General features: G+C 44.0%; 1 non-coding gene across 1 annotated transcript; it reads left to right on the plus strand.

The window, feature by feature from the left end:
• The first annotated feature begins 21,908 nt into the window (after positions 1-21,908).
• On the plus strand, positions 21,909-21,983 carry Trnas-cga (transfer RNA serine (anticodon CGA)). Its single transcript has one exon. It is a non-coding gene; the product is annotated as a tRNA-Ser (tRNA).
• The last annotated feature ends 1,213 nt before the right edge of the window (positions 21,984-23,196 follow it).

Here is a 23,196-nt window from a genome sequence, read left to right on the forward strand (position 1 = left end):
GTATAAGACAGCCTAACTCAAAACAAAATTGTAGTCGCCATTACCATTGTAGGTTTTGTACTTTATAAAACAAGTACAACAATGAGAAGTACTTACAACCTCAACAGTAACACTCCATTTTAAGTCACACATCTTCTTTGGTATTTTTAACTTGCATTTCATTTATTCAACATACTCCAGTGCAGTATTTTTAGTACTACATATACAGATACCAAGATCCGTAAAGAAGATTTCTAATTATAATGAGTTACAAATGTATGGATGAAAAGTATTCACAGTAGAAAACTTATATATGCTTGATACAAGGTTTCCAGGTAGAACATGATAGAAGTATACTAATAATTACATTCACAACAGTAAACTTCTGTACGATTGATATAGGGTTTTCAGGTAGAACATAATTTTTTAAACTTAAGTAAAGTAAACACTGATATGCTGGGAAACGTTATTAAATTTCAAAAATTGGGAAATTTGTTCATGTATAGCTTTACTAAAACTGGTTTATCTATAGCTGCCTCTTTTTCCCATAACATTCTTCCTTGTAACATCTCTGTCTTTATTGAGTTCGTGACGCACTCATAACTGATGATCTGCTGTTTTACCACCTTCTCCGCAAGTACAAGCAGCACTTGGAGCTAGCCTGAACGGATGGTAGTAAGACTTTAATTTTCCACGCCAGGTAACATTGTTGTAAGATTAGATTACTTGCGGTAACTGTATGTAATATTGAACGGTTGGAAAAAAATATTTTGTGATCACCCGTTTTGTAATTTCAGCCCATTGTCTTTCCCATTTTCTTTGGCTATGTGTCTTCACTTTCTCCTGATCATAGACGAAGGGATTCTATTGTACCTTTCTGTTGCCTTTCCTCGAGCTGTTTGTTTGTTAAGCTTATCTGTAAGTTCATTCCCAGGAGTTCCTACATGTGCTTTCGTCCATTCGAAGTTAATATACCATTTTCTCTGTTGCAATTCCCTAATTTTGTTTCTGACGTCTTCTATCAAATATTTTTGATTCCTGGAATTATTTTATTGAATCCAGTATAATGTTACTGTCCGTGTATATTACAGCTACCATTTTAATATTTTTTCTCGTAAGTTCTCTAGTTTCTCTAAAGCTCGCAAGATTGCTAATTGCGGTGCTTCGTTACTTCAGCGTCTACTTTAACTAATATGTAGATGTGCCATTAATGATTATTACCACTTCTGAACCTGTTCCATTCTCTGAATTACTCCCATCGGTAAAAACCTGTATAGGATATTCCTCGAGTTTGTAATTTTCTTCTAAAGTTACTATACTTGCTGGATGGGGCCACTGCCTGTGATCTAAATGAGTTTCTATAGAATGGGCTGCGTGTTCAATTGCTTATATTCTTTAGCTATTTACTGTAGTTTAATAATTATTGGAGTAAGGCCTGTTAGAATCCAGAACGCTTCAGTAGCCGTCGTTCTGTGAACCTTAGCAATATTTATGTTGATCAAGCGCTGGATTCTTAGAATCTTCATACAAAATTATATTGTCTTTTTAGTGCGTGAATCCAAACACGAGCTACATATGCCGAAATTGGTTGTATAGCGTCGTTGTAAACTATTTTAATTGGTCCTGAACCAAGACCATAGTTGACTCTTGCAGATTTTGATAAAGACTGAATAAGTTTCGAGCATTTTCCAGTCATGCATTGTATATGTTCATTAAACATAAATTTAGAATCAATAATGGTACCCAAATATTTTAATCGTTGAACTTGTTTCGAAACATTCTTATTTAGAACGATACTAACTGTTGCTTTGTCTTTCGCCTTCTCCTTGTTATTAGCAGTACTTCCGATTTTTGCTCATTTAAACGGATTTTGTTGTTCTGGGGCCAAGCTGTGATTTTTTTTTTTTCATTTCTCTATTGCAGAGCTCCTGAGCAATAGTGACAGTATCTGCTTTGGTTAACAAGATTAAGACATCTGCAAACGATGCCGTTTCTGTGTTTGCTGCGTAATCGAAATTAAGTAGGAAACGATACCGCATGTTCCAAACACCTGGGCCACAGAAAGACCCATGCGGGTACTCTCTTGTCCCCTCCTTTTCCAGTTTGATGCTGTTAAGCGACAATACTGCTGTCCTATCACTGAAATAGTCATTTGCTAAGTTATATAAGTTCTTACGGCACTCAAATTCTGGTAGCACTTTAAGGATGCTCGGCCACCAAGCTGCATGAAAAGCACCCTGAATATGAAGACGGACCATTTTTACATACTATCCTTGTGACATGCTTTCTTCTACGAAGTTCTTAACAACCAACATCGACTGTCACTATCTGTATAATATATCCATACTGATTGTTGCTTATCCGCCCCGATAGCTGAGTGGTCAGGAGCTCGGGTTCGATTCCCGGCTTGGTTGGCGATTTTATCCACTCAGGGTATGGGTGTTGTGTTGTTCTCCTTATCATTGGATTATCATCAATGGAAGGCAACGGGAAACCACCACTGGAATCACTTCCCAAGACGCTCTTGCGGTGGACCTCTCTGACGAGGCTCCTCCGTGACAAAACCTGCCGTAAGGGAGAACACAAAGTTTTTAATATTGTTGCTTGCGAGATCCTTAAAGAAGACATGGTGCATAATTCAGTTAATTAACAGCTTTTCCAATACGTTTCCTTCCGTATACAGAAAACTGAGGGGACGAAATGTCGACTCTTCCACGCTGTTTTCATTACCAGGTTTGAGCCTGGGTACTATTTTGAGTACTTTCCATAATTTTGGAAAGCGGCCATTCTTTATCAACTGGTACGATATTTGAGGGAAAACGCTATAAAAACGACGAAGGACCTTATTATAGTTGGAGTCACGAACGACGGCGGTCGAGTTTAGGTTTTGTTTGCGCAATTTCGTCACGCATACTCCTTTAGCAAATTAGCGTTCAGTACTGTTCTTTGGCCTAAGTTGTGAATGCCGGGGTGAATGCGAGCATTAAATGTGATCGCAAGGAGTTGTTTAGTGAATTTCTGTTTCATTTGCTGCGAGCTGTCATCGCTGATGGTGGTGACAAGTGATAAATTCTACATACGCAAGCGAGATACATAATTTGCATGACATGCGCTCCCTTCACGCCCAAAGCACGCGCATGAGCATGCCGCGACCGACGCTTGGAATCGTCAACAGAGCCATTCCCGTCCGCGCCTCGACATGCACCAACAGACTTCATTCGTGGATCGGGCTATAGTCGCACCATTTTCACCAAAAATGTTGTTTTCAGAGGAGTTCGCTATTATTTCCTCTATTTCTGCCCGTCCAAAAGCGTTTGAGATATTAATTTCGTATCTCGAGTTTGATCGTCCTCAGGGACAAAATATTCAAGCATACAAGTGGCAGTTTCGGTTAAATCCGTTGTTGTCGTCCTGTCACTTTTCCGTAACATTGTCATGGGAATATTGTTTCTGATTTTCCCTGATTCGATTCAATAGACTGCGTTTCAAGGTACTGCTTCTAAGACTGTGGTCTTTTTTTTTCCCTTTTTGTGCAGCTGTGCTGTTTTCCTTCTTCTCTTTACAATACTGCTGCCTTCGTAGCTCCCTCAGCTGTTCGCTTTCCTTTGTCGCCATAACGCCTTTGTCTTTCATTTTTTGGCATTGCAATTAATTCAGATATCCGCCAAGGAATACATTCTCTCCCAGTTCTGTACTTCAGCTGGTTTTGTATCTTGAACACTTCATTCCGTGAGGTATCTAGAACTAATTTAAATTGTGCGATATCAGTTTCAGCAACATACAGTTGCTGCAACTTTCTGGTCTATTTCTTGTAAAACAGTGTCAGTCCGTGTTTGGTAAATATGTGTGCGTATGTTCTTGCAGCAAGTACCCGCCGAAGTCTCTCAGGTTTTCGTCTCTAACAACATTTTTTTATGTGAATTATGGTTCCAGAATATGTTGTTGGGCACAGTACTATCCCAAAAGCAACAATCTTTTGGTCGGAGTCACTCTCACCTTCACCACACGTCCATTGGCTTAGCATCGGTAGTGCGCGTAGATGGGAGGTGGCTACAGTTACATCATTGTTGCTCTTGCCTTCACTGTTTTCAAAAGTTGGTCCATGATTCCTCTCGTTAAGTAGGTACAGATTAATGGAAACCGTAAATTCTTCCATCTCCTTTCCTCTGGGGTTTGTTAGTGTATCGTGTCAAATACTAGATCTTGCATTGCTGTCCATAACAGTTACGAAACCAACTCTTATATTGTGTATTATCATGTCGTTAATTTTTCCCAGGTCATCGTTGATTGGTTACGTGATATGTAAGTACTCCCTAGGTGCGAAAAATTGCATATTTTCTCTTACTGTTTCTACAAATACTACATCTTCGTCGGACAAGTAGCTGATCATTAGGGAATCAAATCTTTGTCGGTTGCCAGTATGGCTGCCATATTTCTTGTGTCGCCTGGGCTAAATATCTTGTTGCCTCTAGTGCTTCCACCTACGTTTTGTTGATAACAATATGGTTCTTGTATGAATGCAATCTCCATCTGACATTGCACATTAAGCTAGATTAGGTTAGCTGTTGCGGCTCTGAAGCACTGTAGATTTACTTGCTTTTTGAAAAGACCAAGTAGTTTGTCTTAGTATTTTGTGTTGCCATTAGTGAGAATCAGTATTCTATTTGCGTTCTGTACTATAGACACACATCAAAAAAAGTTTTGCACCAGCTCCGTTCCGATAGATCCGGAACCTGTACAGAAAATTGGAACAGAGATCAACATAAGCAACATTTCCGCCCTTTATATTGCTCATCAAAACAGCACATTGCATGTTGTACCATCATACAGCGAGACCCTCAGAGGTGGTGGTCCAGATGCTCGACCAATACAGGCTTGCACCAATGTAAGAGGACGTGCTACTGGGTATTAGAGGTGCTCTAATACCCAGTAGCACGTCCTCTTACATTGGTGCAAGCCTGTATTTGTCGAGCGGTGTCATTGTCCTGAAGGAATTCTTTCACAAGATGTGCACGATGGGGGCGATTTGTCGTCCATGAAGACGAATGCCTCGCCGATATGCTACCAATATGGCTGCACTATGGTATTCACGTATCGTACAGCCGTTACGGCGCCTTCCATGACAACCAGCCTCGTACGTCGGCCCCCCATCTTGCTGCACTCGCTGGACAGTGTGCCTAAGGCTTTCAGCCTGACCGGTTTGCATCCAAACACGACTCCGACGATTGTCTGGTTGATGCCAATCCGAGCGGTCCATTCGGCAAGTTGTTCGGCCCATCTGAACCACACTACATGGTGTTGTGGCTCGCCATGGATGTCAGGAGTGAAGTTGTACATCATGCAGCCTATTGCACACAGTTTGAGTCGTAACTTATGTCGTGTGGCTGTACGAAAAGCATTATTCAACATGGTGGCGTTGCTGTCACGATTGCTCTGAGCCATAAGCCATAGGTAGCGGTCATCCATTGCACTTGGGAAGCCTGAGCGAGGTATGTCATCGACAGTTCCTGTCTCTCTGCATCTGCTCCATGTCCGAACAACATCGCTTTGGTTCACTCCGAGACGCATAGACACTTTCCTTGTTGACAGCCCTTCCTGGCACAAAGTAACAATGCGGACGCGGTCGAACCGTGGTATTGACCCTCTAGACATGGTTGAACTACAGACAACACGGGCCGTGTACCTCCTTCCTGATGGAATCACTGGAACTGATCGATTGTCGGACCCTCTCCGTCTAATAGGCGCTGCACATGCATGGTTTTTTTGCATCTTTGGGGGGTTTAGTGACATCTCTGAACAGTCAGAAGGACTGTGTCTGTGATACAATATCGATAGTCAACGTCTATATTCAGTTCTGGAAACCGGGGTGATGCAAAACTTTTTTTGATGTGTGTGCTTTTGACGTACCCACGCTACTCCATTGTTCTTGTTCGAACGCAGAGGTGACAAAAACGTATCTCAGTTAGTGGCCGTTTCTTTTTTAATGACACTTAAAAATCGCGGTAAGTGACGATGGTCCGTCGGTTGCTTTGGCTTTTGTAAGTTGTTTATAAATTAATTATTGCAAAGCTACAAAATCTGTATTGCACTGTTTTGCAATCGGAAGTATTATTACCAGTTTTCTTGACGCTTTCAAAACGGTTTTGAAATTTTCTTCAGACATGTGGTAATCTTTACGGGTATCTTCCGCCAGTGGTGCACTTCTCATTGAGGAATCCGACGCCGACGGACCACATTCGAATTCCGCACATATCACGCCATCGTTTTGTTGTTAGCACCAGATGCAGTTGGTGTGTCAGCAGTAGCTCCCGTGCGTTTTAGTATTAGATTCGTCAATCGCGTTAAGTTCACACAAGTTTCCCCCCCCCCCCCCCCCTGAGCCATGGACCTTGCCGTTGGTGGGGAGGCTTGCGTGCCTCAGCGATACAGATAGCCGTGCCGTAGGTGCAACCACAACGGAGGGGTATCTGTTGAGAGGCCATACAAACGTGTGGTTCCTGAAGAGGGGCAGCAGCCTTTTCAGTAGTTGCAGGGGCAACAGTCTGGATGATTGACTGATCTGGCCTTGTAACAATAACCAAAACGGCCTTGCTGTGCTGGTACTGCGAACGGCTGAAAGCAAGGGAAACCACGGCCGTAATTTTTCCCGAGGGCATGCAGCTTTACTGTATGATTAATTGATGATGGCGTCCTCTTGGGTAAAATACTCCGGAGGTAAAATAGTCCCCCATTCGGATCTCCGGGCGGGGACTACTCAAGACGATGTCGTTATCAGGAGAAAGAAAACTGGCGTTCTACGGATCGGAGCGTGGAATTTCAGACCCCTTAATCGGGCAGGTAGGTTAGAAAATTTAAAAAAGGAAATGGATAGGTTAACGTTAGATACAGTGGGAATTAGTGAAGTTCGGTGGCAGGAGGAATAAGACTTCTGGTCAGGTGGCTACAGGGTTACAAACACAAAATCAAATAGGGGTAATGCAGGAGTAGGTTTAATAATGAATAGGAAAATGGGAATGCGGGTAAGCTACTACAAACAGCATAGTGAACGCATTATTGTGGGCAAGATAGATACGAAGCCCACACCTGCTACAGTAGTACAAGTTTATATGCAAATAGCTCTGCAGATGACGAAGAAATTGAACAAATGTATGGTCAAATAAAAGAAATTATTCAGATAGTGAAGGGAGATGAAAATTTAATCAGTTTAATAAGTCACAGCTGCAAAATACTAACACGAATTCTTTACAGACGAATGGAAAAACTAGTAGAAGCCTACCTCGGGGAAGATCAGTTTGGATTCCGTAGAAATACTAGAACACGTGAGGGAATACTAACCTTACGACTTATCTTAGAAGAAAGATTAAGGAAAGGCAAACCTACGTTTCTAGCATTTGTAGACTTAGAGAATGCTTTTGACAATGTTGACTGGAATACTCTCTTTCAAATTCTAAAGGTGGCAGGGGTAAAATACAGGGAGCGAAAGGCTATTTACAATTTGTACAGAAACCAGATGGCAGTCATAAGAGTCGAGGGGCATGAAAGGGAAGCAGTGGTTGGGAAAGAAGTGAGACAGGGTTGTAGCCTCTCCCCGATGTTATTCAATCTGTATATTGAGCAAGCAGTAAAGGAAACAAAAGAAAAATTCGGAGTAGGCTTTAAAATCCATGGAGAAGAAGTAAAAACTTTGAAGTTCGCCGATGACATTGTAATTCTGTCAGAGACAGCAAAGGACTTGGAAGTTGAATGGAATGGACAGTGTTTTGAAAGGAGGATATGAGATGAACATCAACAAAAACAAAACAAGGGTAATGGAATGTAGTCGAATTAAGTCGGGTGACGCTGAGGGAATTAGTTTAGGAAATGAGGCACTTAAAGTAGTAATGGAGTTTTGCTATTTGGGGAGCAAAATAACTGATGATAGTGGAAGTAGAGAGGATATAAAATGTAGACTGGCAATGGGAAGGAAAGCGTTTCTGAAGAAAAGAAATTTGTTAACATCGAGTATAGATTTAAGTGTCAGGAAGTCATTTCTGAAAGTATTTGTATGGAGTGTAGCCATGTATGGAAGTGAAACATGGATGATAAATAGTTTGGACAAGAAGAGAATAGAAGCTTTCGAAATGTGGTGCTACAGAAGAATGCTGAAGATTAGATGGGTAGACCACATAACTAATGAGGAAGTATTGAATAGGATTGGGGAGAAGAGAAGCTTGTGGTACAACTTGACCAGAAGAAGGGATCGGTTAGTAGGACATGTTCTGAGGCTTCAACGGATCACCAATTTAGTATTGGAGGGCAGCGTGGAGGGTAAAAATCGTAGAGGGAGACCAAGAGATGACTACACTAAGCAGATTCTGAAGGTTGTGGGTTGCAGTGGGTAATGGGAGATGATGAAGCTTGCACAGGATAGAGTAGCATGGAGAGCTGCATCAAACCAGTCTCAGGACTGAAGACCACAACAACAACAACAACAGTTTATATAGGTAGAACATTGACAGACATTTGACAAATTTTTAATCTGGTGTTCATTGGAAGAAACATTGTTATTAGTGACGACTGAATTGTTGACAGTATCCTTATTAAAATCTAAGTCACCTAGACGTCTCTAAGTATATTTAGATGATGTTTTGGGAACGGTAACGCCGGAGTCATACGTATATTGCCTTTGCCGGCACGTGTGGGAGGAAGAGGAATTTTCGGAACTACTTCTTTTTCTATTTCTAGTACTGGAGCAGTAGAGCAGTAGAGTCAGATGCATGTTGCTCTTCTCCATATTGTGTTGGAGGCTGAGGAATTGTTGGAGCTTTTGTGTCGCAGCATTGTGGACGAGAGCAGGAAATTCACTTTCACCATTTGGAATAGCCAGTAACTGCGAACAGTATTCCTTGATACGACCAACACCTATGTAATGATAACATACAACGTCAAGCATGGTAATATATACACTGAAATAATTTCCTTCGTAGGGGATTTGTTTCGTGGATGGTACTTTGTTTAAATCCTCGAACGTGTATTGAGTAGTGAGACGAAATGGTTTCACATGAGAGCATCCCTGAACCCAGGAGTCAGCTGGAATATCCCTGACATGTCCAAGTATACGTTCCTGTTCAGACATTTTGTTAACTATTACAGTATTATTAATAAATACACTCCTGGAAATGGAAAAAAGAACACATTGACACCGGTGTGTCAGCCCCACCACACTTGCTCCGGACACTGCGAGAGGGCTGTACAAGCAATGATCACACGCACGGCACAGCGGACACACCAGGAACCGCGGTGTTGGCCGTCGAATGGCGCTAGCTGCGCAGCATTTGTGCACCGCCGCCGTCAGTGTCAGCCAGTTTGCCGTGGCATACGGAGCTCCATCGCAGTCTTTAACACTGGCAGCATGCCGCGACAGCGTGGACGTGAACCGTATGTGCAGTTGACGGACTTAGAGCGAGGGCGTATAGTGGGCATGCGGGAGGCCGGGTGGACGTACCGCCGAATTGCTCAACACGTGGGGCGTGAGGTCTCCACAGTACATCGATGTTGTCGCCAGTGGTCGGCGGAAGGTGCACGTGCCCGTCGACCTGGGACCGGACCGCAGCGACGCACGGATGCACGCCAAGACCGTAGGATCCTACGCAGTGCCGTAGGGGACCGCACCGCCACTTCCCAGCAAATTAGGGACACTGTTGCTCCTGGGGTATCGGCGAGGACCATTCGCAACCGTCTCCATGAACCTGGGCTACGGTCCCGCACACCGTTAGGCCGTCTTCCGCTCACGCCCCAACATCGTGCAGCCCGCCTCCAGTGGTGTCGCGACAGGCGTGAATGGAGGGACGAATGGAGACGTGTCGTCTTCAGCGATGAGAGTCGCTTCTGCCCTGATGCCAATGATGGTCGTATGCGTGTTTGGCGCCGTGCAGGTGAGCGCCACAATCAGGACTGCATACGACCGAGGCACACAGGGCCAACACCCGGCATCATGGTGTGGGGAGCGATCTCCTACACTGGCCGTACACCTCTGGTGATCGTCGAGGGGACACTGAATAGTGCACGGTACATCCAAACCGTCATCGAACCCATCGTTCTACCATTCCTAGACTGGCAAAGGGAACTTGCTGTTCCAACAGGACAATGCACGTCCGCATGTGTCCCGTGCCACCCAACGTGCTCTAGAAGGTGTAAGTCAACTACCCTGGCCAGCAAGATCTCCGGATCTGTCCCCCATTGAGCATGTTTGGGACTGGGTGAAGCGTCGTCTCACGCGGTCTGCACGTCCAGCACGAACGCTGGTCCAACTGAGGCGCCAGGTGGAAATGGCATGGCAAGCCGTTCCACAGGACTACATCTAGCATCTCTACGATCGTCTCCATGGGAGAATAGCAGCCTGCATTGCTGCGAAAGGTGGATATACACTGTACTAGTGCCGACATTGTTCATGCTCTGTTACCTGTGTCTATGTGCCTGCGGTTCTGTCAGTGTGATCATGTGATGTATCTGACCCCAGGAATGTGTCAATAAAGTTTCCCCTTCCTGGGACAATGAATTCACGGTGTTCTTATTTCAATTTCCAGGAGTGTAGATATACATCAGAAAAACAACTCGTGCCCTGGCACATTTAAAACGCCTTACTGGCGTCATATCTCCTTAACACACAAATTACCCTTTTGCACTAATCGATCTACATTTTCCTCCGCCATCTCACTTATCGATTTTACGTAGTCATATATGTCGATGATGACAGCTTTATCTTAGAAACCACATTATCGGTAGAAACAGAAGATTGTTGGTTTGCTGAAACAGCTATTGTTTGTTGAGGCGATTCAGTCGTGGATGTTTCAATAGCGCGCCCATTTCCGCGCTTTGGTCGTAGCTTCGCTATTGACAACTGACTGAAGCACCGCAATGTAACCGTTTAAGGAGGTCGTCATGCCGACGGCGCTGCCTTATTTAAATCGATTACACAGGAGCTAAACGAATTAGAAGACAGTGACTTGTGAATTAGACTATAGCACAATTAGGTTCACGAACTGTAACAGTTGCTTTAAACCACTACTTGAAAGTCTTCTGCAACAGCAGATTCACGTGTTTAAGTTCTTTACTATTCGGTATTATTGACAGTAATCACCCTGAAATCTATATTTTCGTATTTTTTGTCTTATATGTTCTTGCTATTTTTGTCTTTTAAGATTCAATACTTATTCACCTCAACAGAGTTACCTATGCAATAAAGCACAAGAAAAGCACTAACATAAATTTTTGTCATCTTTTACGGGGATAAGATTTCGAGAAAAATATTAGTTTACTACCTTTCTTAGAGACCTACGGCAACTCATGATTATGGTAGTGCTTCTTAGCACAGTGGAAGAACATTTGTTAGGACTGAGTTTAAGCTGTCTTATGCTGCGTAGTTGTTTTCTACTGAACTGGTAGCTTATCCTGGTGTAAGAGCGTATATGCACCTTATCGTCATGCACGTCATGACGTCACACACATTTATGCAAGTACAAACGTACTTCAAAATGTCTATCTTACCAAAATTAGCTGACTGTGATATTCAATACGGTGTTCTATTTCAAGTAACCTACAGCCTTCGTGAAAACATGTCTTATTTTAATAAAACTATGTATTTCCTTCTTTTGATCACAATATGCCTGACTCTTTGTTCCATGCTTTCAATTAGGATTACGTGGGTGAATGATCGAGAGACAAGTTCTAGACTTAACTCACCTTCATTAATTTTTATACAGATAGCAGTGTCTCAATGATGTGATACAACAAGAGATGATATGAGATGTTTAGGAATGATACCCATTGGTGACAAACTTGAGGATACCCAAAGCACATGGCGAAAGGATGCAGATGTGTTTAGTACAAGGTAAAAGCACTTATAGCAATTAATATATCATACGAAAGAAGGCAAATATACAATTTTGGATTGAAAATGCATATATTACTAGAAATTTTTGCGTTAACGCAAGTATAAGCAGTGTTATTTAGAACAGTAAGTGCAAGAAAATCATTTTCTTCAACAACACAGCTAAAAGTATTTAAATACATCCACTGTGTTACAAGACTTCTGTTTCATGTTGTAAGCCTGCTTTAATGTGTCAGTGGCAGGAAGTTGTTTTGATAATTTATCAGATAGATAAGACATACTTAAAAATATTCACTTTATGCGGTGTTTCTCAGTCGTACTAATTTTGGACCATCCTACAATTGAAACTCTAAGACTGTTCACATTTTCTTCATTTTCCAAGCAATGTGAAGTTCAGTTCATTATAATTCTTTATATTAATTGCATAAAACACACACTCACAACTTTTTACAATATGTTATAGTATAGCACATCTAAAACGTCTTCCAAAATGAACACACATTTTCAGTTTATCCTTAGATTGAGTTGACAATGGACCTGCATTCAGGAGTAGCAGGATTGCAGTGCCCTTACAGCCATCTAGATTTAGATTTCTCTGTATTGTTTAAGGCAAATACCACGATGGTTCCATTGAAAAGAAGTCCCCCAATTTCATTCTCCAGTCGAGCTTGTGCTCCTCCTTCGATGTCCTCATCGACGACACGATATTAAATGCTAAGTTTGCATCTTTCCATTCTTTGAATTCATCTCAACAATGTTACATAAACGTTTTGTATATAATAGTGCAATTAATTTTGTGGACGTCATTGAAATGTTCATTCATCTTGCATCAAAGAGTACTAAGGAAGTTAAGGTATTTGAAATCATTGAATTATGTTTCTATTTTTTGTTTGCAATATATATACTAATATTTATCAGTTTTAGAAACTGGGATATGTTATATATTTATTAAAAAATAAATAGACTTAACTCGCGACGAATTAAAAGCTTCACTATCTTACATGTTTGTGCAGCTACAAAGAAAGTTCGTCATTTGTTCTGTTCCTACAAATCAAACAATGAATGTGGATTATTATTGTTTTATCCAGTGTTGAAAAGCATTCTGATCATTGTTTAATCATAGTAGTCGTTGAAGTGTAAGATTACTTTAAAGTGAACTGAGTTCAGATGGAAGACTATACTGAAAATAATGTCTCCTATACCTAAACGTGCTGATTGCTGACCGAGTAAATGGAGTAGGGCAATAACACTCTGTGAAGGTTATACTTACGCTTTAAACGCAAAAAGATTGTGTGGAGGCAGGACCACTTTAAGGTCCAAGCGACAAAAGCTGCTTTCTGGCGCGCCAAGGTGAGAGGAGTGCCAGAGACGCCCCTGGTAAAAAATTTATGCACCGAGTGTACCATAATTAGTATAGACAACAACCCATTTCCATGCTCAATAGATCAGGTTTATTTTTATTTTTAAGATCTTAACGAAGAGTCTAAGGAACGGCAACTAACGTATGTACAATGGGAGGAAACCGGGGAGGCCTTAAACTAAATGTCGCTTGTGTGGAGAAATGCTCTAGGATGGGTCCTATGTGGAGACGCTACAAAGTTGTATGTGTGCAAAGTATGCACGCGGTATGAAGAAATTAATATTCACTGATAAAGACTGTCGTAGAATCTGCTGTCTTTCTCTGCAAGATCGGCGGTGCACTGCAGAAGATATAAAGTCACCTTGAAGACTTCGGGGGTTAAAGTTTCTGACTCAACGGTCAGCCAACACTTTGGGATCACGGTTAGCGAACGATAACTTCAAGAAACAACCCTCATCTGAAGAAAATGCAGATGTAGAAAAGTATGCAGTGGGCTTTAGCACACAAAGAAGAGACACATGAAGACTACGCTAGAGTCATTTGAAATGAAGGGACTAAGAGAGTTTCTTTGGTAGCGATGGAATTTAATTTCCTCCGTCGTCTCCCATGCGGTCACTTATTGCCTGAGTGCACAACTGCCACTATGAAGCATCCCGTCAGTGTCACGGTGTGCGGCTGCATGGCCAGGATGGCATTGGGTGTCTGCAACATTAACGCCAAAAAGCATCAAGACGAAGTCTTAGTGTGGAAATTACCGCCCTCTATCCGTGATTTGTTTTAAAGCAACAACGAAGGCTAGAACCAATAAGAAATTGTTCGCTGACCATCGCATTAGTAAGCTGACGTAGCCTGCCAACAGTCCCGGCCTCAACCCAATTAAGAACCTGTGGTCAAGAGTGAAAGTTATGCTTTCACGACGGAATCCTAGCAACAAAAAGAAGCCATCACTAGTCCATAATCCAGAGTGATCAAACTAGATCTCCAGAATCTGGTAGGCTCAGTGCTACGCAGGATCGAGGCAGTAGTTACACCAAAAGGATATCGACCAAATGAGCACACATTGCAACAAATTTTGTACATAATATTTTGTAACTGTCTAACATTGTTCGGTTGTAAGCATTTAGTTTTGATTTTTAATTAAATTTAATTAAGAATGAGATTTTCACTCTGCAGCGGAGTGTGCGCTGATATGAAACTTCCTGGCAGATTAAAACTGTGTGCCCGACCGAGACTCGAACTCGGGACCTTTGCCTTTCGCGGGCAAGTGCTCTACCATCTTTTTTTATTATTTTTTTGTTTTTTGTTTTTTTTTTCTATAAAGTAATTTCCCTTAAAAGCCCCTTAGGAAAATGGAACTAAAAAATCCCCTAAGTGCCACCGCCACTTTTCATCCTATAACAAAAAATCTGATCCACTTCAGGCGTTGGCTCCTGAGTAAACCCACCCCAGAGAGCTGCCTATATATCAGGGGAAATATGGGAAATCAAGGTTAGGGCTATCCTTTGCCACTTTTTTTTTTGTTACATGTGAATTCTAGTAAATAAGTGTTTCAAGTAAGTGTTACAACAACAAAGGTGGCATAAAAGAGTAATCCAGAAATAAAAACATAAATCACTGATGTAATTCCAACTAAAAGGTTCTTCAATAATGTAACTGGTTCCACTTGGAGCCTCGTCATTGTTATCTGATATCTCCAATTGCGCCTTTGAAGGGCATCTGCAACGGAGGCATTCAGCTTCGCTAGTGCCTCAAGGAAAACAGCATCCTTGCAGCAGCTTGTCTCTTCCTTCGCTCATGGCTGACAAGGCAGAACGTTCAGCCGTTTGTGTGATGCGGCACAGAACATTAACCGCAGCTCGGCACTCCCCAGCTGAGTGGGGGGTTAACGAAAACGCTGCGTAAATAATTTGCGAAGAGCGTACGGTATTTCGGTGTGCGTTCGAGGGCATTGTGAGCATTTTGCAGGAACCACCAGTAATCAAGCTGCTCTTTCTCTCCGTCGCGAAAGATGTAGGCGACTGTAAGTCCTTTGAACCATGTAAGCGCATGATATTTTGCAGCCGGAAAGTAAGTTCCATCGGGACAGAGTAGGGTCTGAGGGTCAATCATATCAGGTGTCACCCGCAGGTAACAAGCCAATATCTTCTGTGTTAGTCGCCAAACTCCGGACGATGATGCGCAAGTAAAACGATGTTCATCAGTATCCAAAAGGTGACAATCTGGGCAATAAGGGGAGTCTGCCAGTCCAATAGTGTGAAGTCGCTGTAGTGTGGCATATTTTTTGTTGGCGATCTGATACCACTTCGAACGCACCGTGGAGGACAGAAAGTTGTGGTGTATCGTTTTCCACACTCGTGGCCAGTGAACCGTAGGGTACTTGTTTTCCACCACGTTATGGGGAACAGCACGCAGAAGGTTGGTGTAAAAATCTTTCGCCTTTGGTGGACGCGTGGCGGAGAGGTTCGAGCTGACATAGCTGTAATCAAGAATGAAGGTCGACACATGGGAGAGCTGTGGTGCGACGTGCGCAACCGACACCGGCGGGACGTTAGAGACTGGCATCAGAACCTGTAGTAAACGACCCGTGAGAGAGGTATATTGACTTTTCCATCGTTTCCTCATGTTGCTCATGTAAAGGCTAGCTGCTCTCGCCCTGACGTTGACCAATCCCAGCCCTCCTTTGTGCACTGGGAGGGTAAGAGTGTCGTATCGTACTTTAAAGATATGACCTGCGGAAACGTAGTAACTGAAGGCCGCTTGAAGCCGGCGACCTATCTGCAGCGGTAGTGGGAGGACTTGTGCCACGTGATTGAGTTTTGATGCCACGTAGAGGTTCAGGTATTCAACACGTTGTAGCTGGTTCAAGTCCCGGAGCAGGTTCTGTCGCACCATTGCGCGTATGATCTGTAATAACCGTCGGTAGTTTGCTGCAGCTGTTTTACGTACATCTTTCTTGAACGTGATTCCCAAATATCGCAGATCAGAAACTGGTGGAAGGGGAGCGAGGGCTTCCGGTCCGAGACCTCGCCCAATATCCAACGCCGCCGACTTGTTGATGTTCAGAAGACTGCCGGCGGCCTGTCCGTATCGCTCAATCCAGGTTAGTACGCTTTGAACTTCGTCATTGGAACGAACCAGCAGTAGCAGGTCGTCAGCGTATGTCCTATAGCGAAAGGTGACGTCCCGCAGCGTGATGCCAGATACGCGGTGGTTAAGGCCCCCTAGGAGTGGCTCGAGTGCGATGGCATAAAGGTAGGTAGAAAGGGGACAACCCTGTCGTAGAGACCTCTTAATGGGTACTGGTCCTACCGTCCTTCCATTGACCTGGACGTGTGAGCTGGCTGCGGTCCAAAGACGCCGTAGGGTGTCGATGAGGCCCGGGGGGAATCCCATACAGTACATCACTCGTAGGAGGAAGTTGTGGTGCACTCTATCAAAGGCGCGGTTGAAATCTACGGAGACGATCGTCGCTCTCAGACGGCACACAGAAGCGATTGCTATTAAATCCCTGCAGTCACCGGTGGCCATGTGTATGTTGGCTTCTCCCCCCTGCGACGTCTGTTCTGGAGCGAGGATCATCGGCAAAGTCGTCTTAATACGGCTCGCCATAATCCTGGTGAAAATCTTGTAATCGGCGTTCAGCATTGTAAGCGGCCGATAGTCGTTAATCGATAGCCCTCCACCTGGCTTGTGTACCGGTATGAGAAGTCCTTCTACAAACGCTGGCGGCACAACACAGTCTGGAGACGTAAGTTCGCGGAACATTATAACCCAGCGAGGCATCATGATGTCACGGAAAGTCCGGTAGAATTCGATGGGCAATCCATCAGGTCCAGGAGACTTATTGGCCGCACCTTTGTCCACGGCCTCTTCGACTTCTTCGAGTGAGATTTCCTCTGTTAATGTATTCACGGTAGCCTCGTCGATAGTACGTGTTACCTGCTGTAACACTTCAGTAGTGGCCTCGTCATCGACGATTCTTTCCTTGTAAAGATGACGAAAATGATCCTCCACCGCCTTTACTATGGTTGCTTGGGTCGTACATAAGCGACCGTCGTGTGTCCTGAGTTGTGTGATTAAGTGTTGGCGTTGTCGGCGCTTATCCGCCACAACGTGGTGCATAGTGGGTTCCTCCGCAAACGTTCGGTCGTGCCGTCGCGAGCGGACGACTGCACCTTCTAGTCGGCGCTTCGTCAATGATAGTATGTGAGCCTTGATTCTGCTTTGATCATGTTGTCTCTCCGGGGAAGGGGGTAAGGCGTCGAGGTGCCTGAGAGTCGCGTAGTAAAAATCGAGGGTCTGTCGATGCCACGCAGTCACGTCCTTGCCATATTGCATAAGTGTCCGACGGATTGCTGGTTTGGCACAGAGGAGCCACCACTCCAGGGTCGAGGCGTATCGAGGGTGGCGGCGTTCACAGTCAGTCCACGTTGCTGCAACTTGCCGACGGCAATCCAGGTCCTGGAGAGGAGTTATGTTGAGCTTCCAAAAGCCATTGCTGCGCCAGACTTGTTGGGGGCGTAGGTGTATAGTGCAGATATAGGCACTGTGATCAGAATAGGCTTGAGGCCATAGTTCGGCGTCCACCACACCTTGTGTGAGATCTTGTGACATATATATGCGGTCGAGTCGACTGGCCGAATGACTGGTAAGATGAGTGTGGCCAGAGTGGTTACCGGGGACTTTTTCCCACGTGTCGCACAAGTGAAGTTCTTGGATCATCGCACCCAGTTCCGGACAAGGCGTGTAATGTGGGATTTGGTCCTTGGGGTGAAGTACGCAATTAAAATCGCCGGCGAAGACGCTGTGGTCGTATCGTCCTAGGAAAAGGGGAGCGACATCTGTGGAGTAGAATCTGGCGCGGTCGTGACGTCTTGTGGTACCCGACGGCGCGTAAACATTAATGAATCGGGTGTTGAGTGCCGTAAATGCTATTCCTCGAGCGGAGGGAAGAAACGTGACGTCGGTAACTTCAATACCTTCACGCACTAATATTGCCACTCCGGTATCTGCAGGGCTACCGGGCGTCACATGTGTGGTGTACCCGTAAAAGTGCGGGAGTGCCGTCGTTTTCGCTTCTTGTAGGAAAGCAAAGTCAACCCCCATGGCTCGAATGGTTTCTTTCAAAAGTTGGATCTTGACAGGAGAACTGATCATGTTGATATTATTTATTTATTTATTTATTTATGCATTTATTTTACCTGGCAAGATTAGGGCCTTCAGGCCCTCTCTTACACCTAACCAGCCATACTCAGATTGAACGAGTTACAGTTTCTACTTAACATTAAGGACATATAGCCTATTATGCAGTATTGATGTTAAAGAAAAAAAAATCGATATTATAACAGTAGTACAATGATAATTATAACAATAAAAATAATTATAACAATTAATAATAATAATAATAATAGTAATAATAATAATAATAATAGTAGTAGTAATAATAATAATAATAATGACTATGTATATGAAAGTAAACATACTTTTCTTTTCTGAATGTCAGTCCCATTGTTAGTTGGGAATTTTCTCGTTATGTTCTTGCAGCTTGTGAGTTATTCTCATCGAGCAGAGACATAAGACGATAGAATGGGGTGAAAGACATATATAAGAGGTAGATAGGTTAGAGGAAGAGAAATAGAACGGTAAAATTCGAAGCTGTGACGGAGAGGAGAAAGTAAGAGATGGGAGGGGCACAAGAATGGTGGCTATGCCGTCCCTAATATGTAAGTTTTGAGTTCCCTCTTGAATGTTGAGTAGTTCTGGATAAGACGCAGATCACAGGGGAGCGCGTTCCATAGTCGTATGGCTGAGATGGAGAATGACACGGAGAAAGATTTTGTGTTATGTAAAGGTACAGCCAAGATGATAGACGTATCCGATCTGGTGTTGCGATTGTGGAATGATGATAGGTGTTTAATGTGAGAAGATAAGTATCGGGGGCACCAGTGGCTAAGAAATCGATGAAGTAAGCACATCGTGTGGAGATCCCGTGCCGTATGTGGGCGTATCCAACCTAGCTGGGAGTATGAAGGACTGATATGATCATACAACCGAATATTGCACACGTATCTAACGCAAGCATTCATCACTAGCTCGAGGCATCTAGAATTTTCACTATTTGTGCCGTGTTGAACTACATCGCAGTAGTAAAGATTAGGCAAGACTAGTGTTTGGACTAATTTTTGTTTAACATGGGTTGGAAATATTTTTCTAAATTTTTGAATTGCATGTAGGGAGGAGAGCGATTTCCGGCAAGCTGTGACTGTTTGTTCTTCCCAGTTTAGGTGTTCATCCAAGATTATTCCAAGGTCTTTTACTGTTTTTTGGTATGGTAGTTGGGTACCATTGAGGAGTATTTTAGGGACTGTTTCCCGAAAGTAGCGGCTGATTAACTTTGGATGAGATATAAGTATGACCTGGGATTTCTTGGGGTTTAGTTTCAGACCTAGGTTCTGTGCCCATCGAGAAACAGAGCAAAGATCTGCGTTCATACTCACTACTGCGCCAGCAATGTTTTTGGGGCTTGCACTTATGTACAGTTGGATGTCGTCGGCATAAAGATGGTACTTGCAGGAGTGAATCACTGAAGAAATATCATTAATGTACAGTGAGAAGAGCAGTGGACCAAGGACGGAGCCTTGGGGAACTCCAGAGCGCACGCTTTTCCATGATGACTTTTCCGACCCACAAATGACTTGTTGACTTCTGTTTTTGAGGTAGCTGTCGAACCAGTGTATTGAGCTGTTTGAGAAATCAGCTGTTTCATTTTAATTAGTAATATATCGAAGTCAACTGTGTCAAAAGCCTTGCTAAAGTCAAGCAGTGTTAGGATAGTAGCTTCACGTCTGTCCATAGCATGTTTAATGTCATCAGTTACTTTGATTAATGCGGTTGCTGTACTATGGTGCTTTCGAAAGCCTGACTGATATTCATTGTCGCCAGGCGGTAAGCCTGGCAACGAGTTGTTTGGGCGAGGTTATCCATGGTGAAGGTGGAGAGAAGCGAACATCGGAAGTGATGTCACTCCCCGCTGAACGCGGTCCTCCTTGTGCTGCTTATGCTGCATTATCCGGCGGCGCCTCAGCTGGCCGCGGGTCGTGATCTTGTGTCTCAACGTCCTCGGCCCATGAAGCGGGCGCGGATGTCTGTTCATGGTCCATAGCCTCAGAATGTTTGATAGTAAGGGACCGGGCGACTTCGCTACCTGCACTGGTACCTTCCCGCTGCTCAATGTTTCTGTCAATGGGCCGATGGTCGAAAGCTGCACGTTTTTCTGTGTGTTCTGCAAGGTTGGAGTCAGTGGAAACAGCCTCAGCTTCGCGGCTGGCTTCTTGAGTGGTCAGTTGCTCTTCCCCGGCCGAATGCGAACCGCTGTGTTCCGACACGGTCCGACGACGCCGCTTTCGGCGTTTCGGTGATCGCTGTTTCCGTACGTGGCCTTCATTGTCAGAAGACGGCACTGACTCATGCTCCGCCGGAACAAACGCTTCGGTCGGTACAATAAGGGAATCAGTTGCCATCTTACTGGCGTCAATGTCTGTCGCGTTCGGTAGCTCCAGAGTCGTAGTGCTATTTTCCACCACTGGCCAGGTCGGCGGATCATCCAGGTCTTTGTCAGTGGAAAGTGATTCTTGTACCGCTGAAGCGGTCGGCCGTGTCTGTTGTGTGGAGAACGTCGTGAGCGCCGCCGCGTAAGTAACGGGTAGAATAGTCTTCGCCGCTGGTGGTGCAACGTCCTTCGGTGGGAGTTGTGTGATCCGACGCTGGAGGCACTCGGAACGAAGGTGACCTTCCTTACCGCATCCGGAGCACGTCTTCGGTTGGCCGTCATAAATAACTACGGCCCGGCATCCACCTATCTGTAGATAGGATGGCACGTGTCGTTGGAGATCTATGCGCACTTGGCGTACTCCATTGAGTACTGGATACGTCTTAAACTGGGTCCATTTTTCAGCCACGTGTTCGTGTACCGTGCCGTAGGGGCGGAGCGCCGCTACAGCTTCTGCCGCCGGGAGTTCAAATGGAAGTTCGAAGATGAGTATAGTCCGCAGTCCCATTGCGGCATGGCCGACCTCGACGTTGCCAACATTTCCATCTGCGTGGCAGAAGCGGAGTTCTTGTTTCATCTCTCGAAGCACCTTGTCGCAAGTAGTTTCGTTTATGAGCTTTACATAGACCGTGCTACTGACGATCGAAAAGTGAATGCCGACAATGTCGGCAGCCGGGATCTTGGCTTTCTCTTTTAAAAAACGTTCGACTTCGAGCGCCTTTGGTCGGGTAAAGTCGTTCCGAAATGTGAATTTCAAGGTTGATCTTCTGTACTGGTTTGCCATGGTCTTGGAGCGCTACGGCGTCACGTTAGTGTCGGCCGAAGAAAGTAAACAAGGCGCGCGGGCCCTCTCTGCCAGCGGAGAGCACACACCGCACGTCCGCTTCGCTCGGCTGCGAGAGCCGCACTGACCATCTGAGCTACCGAAGCACGACTCACGCCCGGTACTCACAGCTTTACTTCTACCAGTACCTCGTCTCCTACCTTCCAAACTTTACAGAAGCTCTCCTGTGAGACATGCAGAACTAGCACTCCTGAAAGAAAGGATATTGCGGAGACATGGCTTAGCCACAGGAGAGGTTCTGTAAAGTTTGGAAGGTGGGAGACGAGATACTGGCAGAAATAAAGCTGTGAGTACCGGGCCTGAGTTGTGCTTCGGTAGCTCAGTTGGTAGAGCATTTGCCCGCGAAAGGCAAAGGTCCCGAGTTCGAGTCTCGGTCGGGCACACAGTTTTAATCTGCCAGGAAGTTTCAAATTTAATTAAATTCTTGCAGTGTAATTCAAACGTTCAAACACCACATATTAGAACATTTTTCGTGAAACTTTGTAATAAATTATAAAGGGCACTTGAACTAAGATAAACACCTTTATTCAACACTCAATTAATCTGTACGAAGTATCCTGAATTAATGGTACTGCTGTAAATATATCTAATATGTGCCACTATATCACTAATTCTGCAACATCTAGCACCACGACTCCTTTAGCGTTATCTTCTCCCAGGATCACTATAGCTATAGCTATTTCTGTGAGGTATGACAGTGTTTGTCTTGTAAAGATGCTGTATGCATAAGCATTGATCTTGTAGGATCAAGTAAAGCTGAAAAAAATGGTTAATGGGATAATTTACCTGGAATCTCGTAAAGTGACAGAACTACCCCGGTTATGCCCAAATGCAGAATATGTAAATAACTGTTATTTGCAATTACAGCAAAACACCACAGTTCTCGAATTACGCTCATTTCCTGAGGCAAAGGCTCAATCGTCACCTTGCCTCGGCTCGAGGTACAGTTGAGAGAAAGTTTAAATTCTCAAAGAGAATTTGTATGCATAGAACACATGGCTTTAAATGCCCTTCCACTCTATTGATCTTTGATTCCGATACCACCAGAAGGCGCAGACAGTTCACACACTGGACTCACTTTGTGGGCGAGCGAGACTGAACTCCCCGTTCTGTCATCCAGGATTATGTTTTCCGTGGTTTCCCCTAACTATTTCACGGAGAATACCATGATAATTCCTTTGATAAAACCTTGGTCTGCCTTCCGTCGCCATCCTCTTAATCGCGGCGACGCAGTGGTTATAGTCTTCAGATCTGTGAAGAAAGATATACGGAAAAACGTGTTTTCGAAGCAGCTTCTTTTATTTTTTATTTGTTAGGACATGGATGGCCCCATTATTAAATGCATATCCATACTTTAATGTACTTTCCCGTTGCCAATTGATCCATTTTAAAAATTGTAATATGTTCGTTGATTAGTTTAAGAACGATGCTATGCATTTCATAATGGAACTTACGTTCTGAAACATTTTAAGCTCTAAGAAATGTGAAACAACGTTAGCGCTTGTGGTAAAAATTTTCACTCATCACGATATATTATTTACAACGAAAATTTGAATATGCTTTGTAGAGGCGTTGCTCCACATCTGTAAACATTG

Source organism: Schistocerca gregaria, chromosome 6 (assembly GCF_023897955.1).
Source record: "Schistocerca gregaria isolate iqSchGreg1 chromosome 6, iqSchGreg1.2, whole genome shotgun sequence".
In the NCBI taxonomy this organism is placed as follows: domain Eukaryota; kingdom Metazoa; phylum Arthropoda; class Insecta; order Orthoptera; family Acrididae; genus Schistocerca; species Schistocerca gregaria.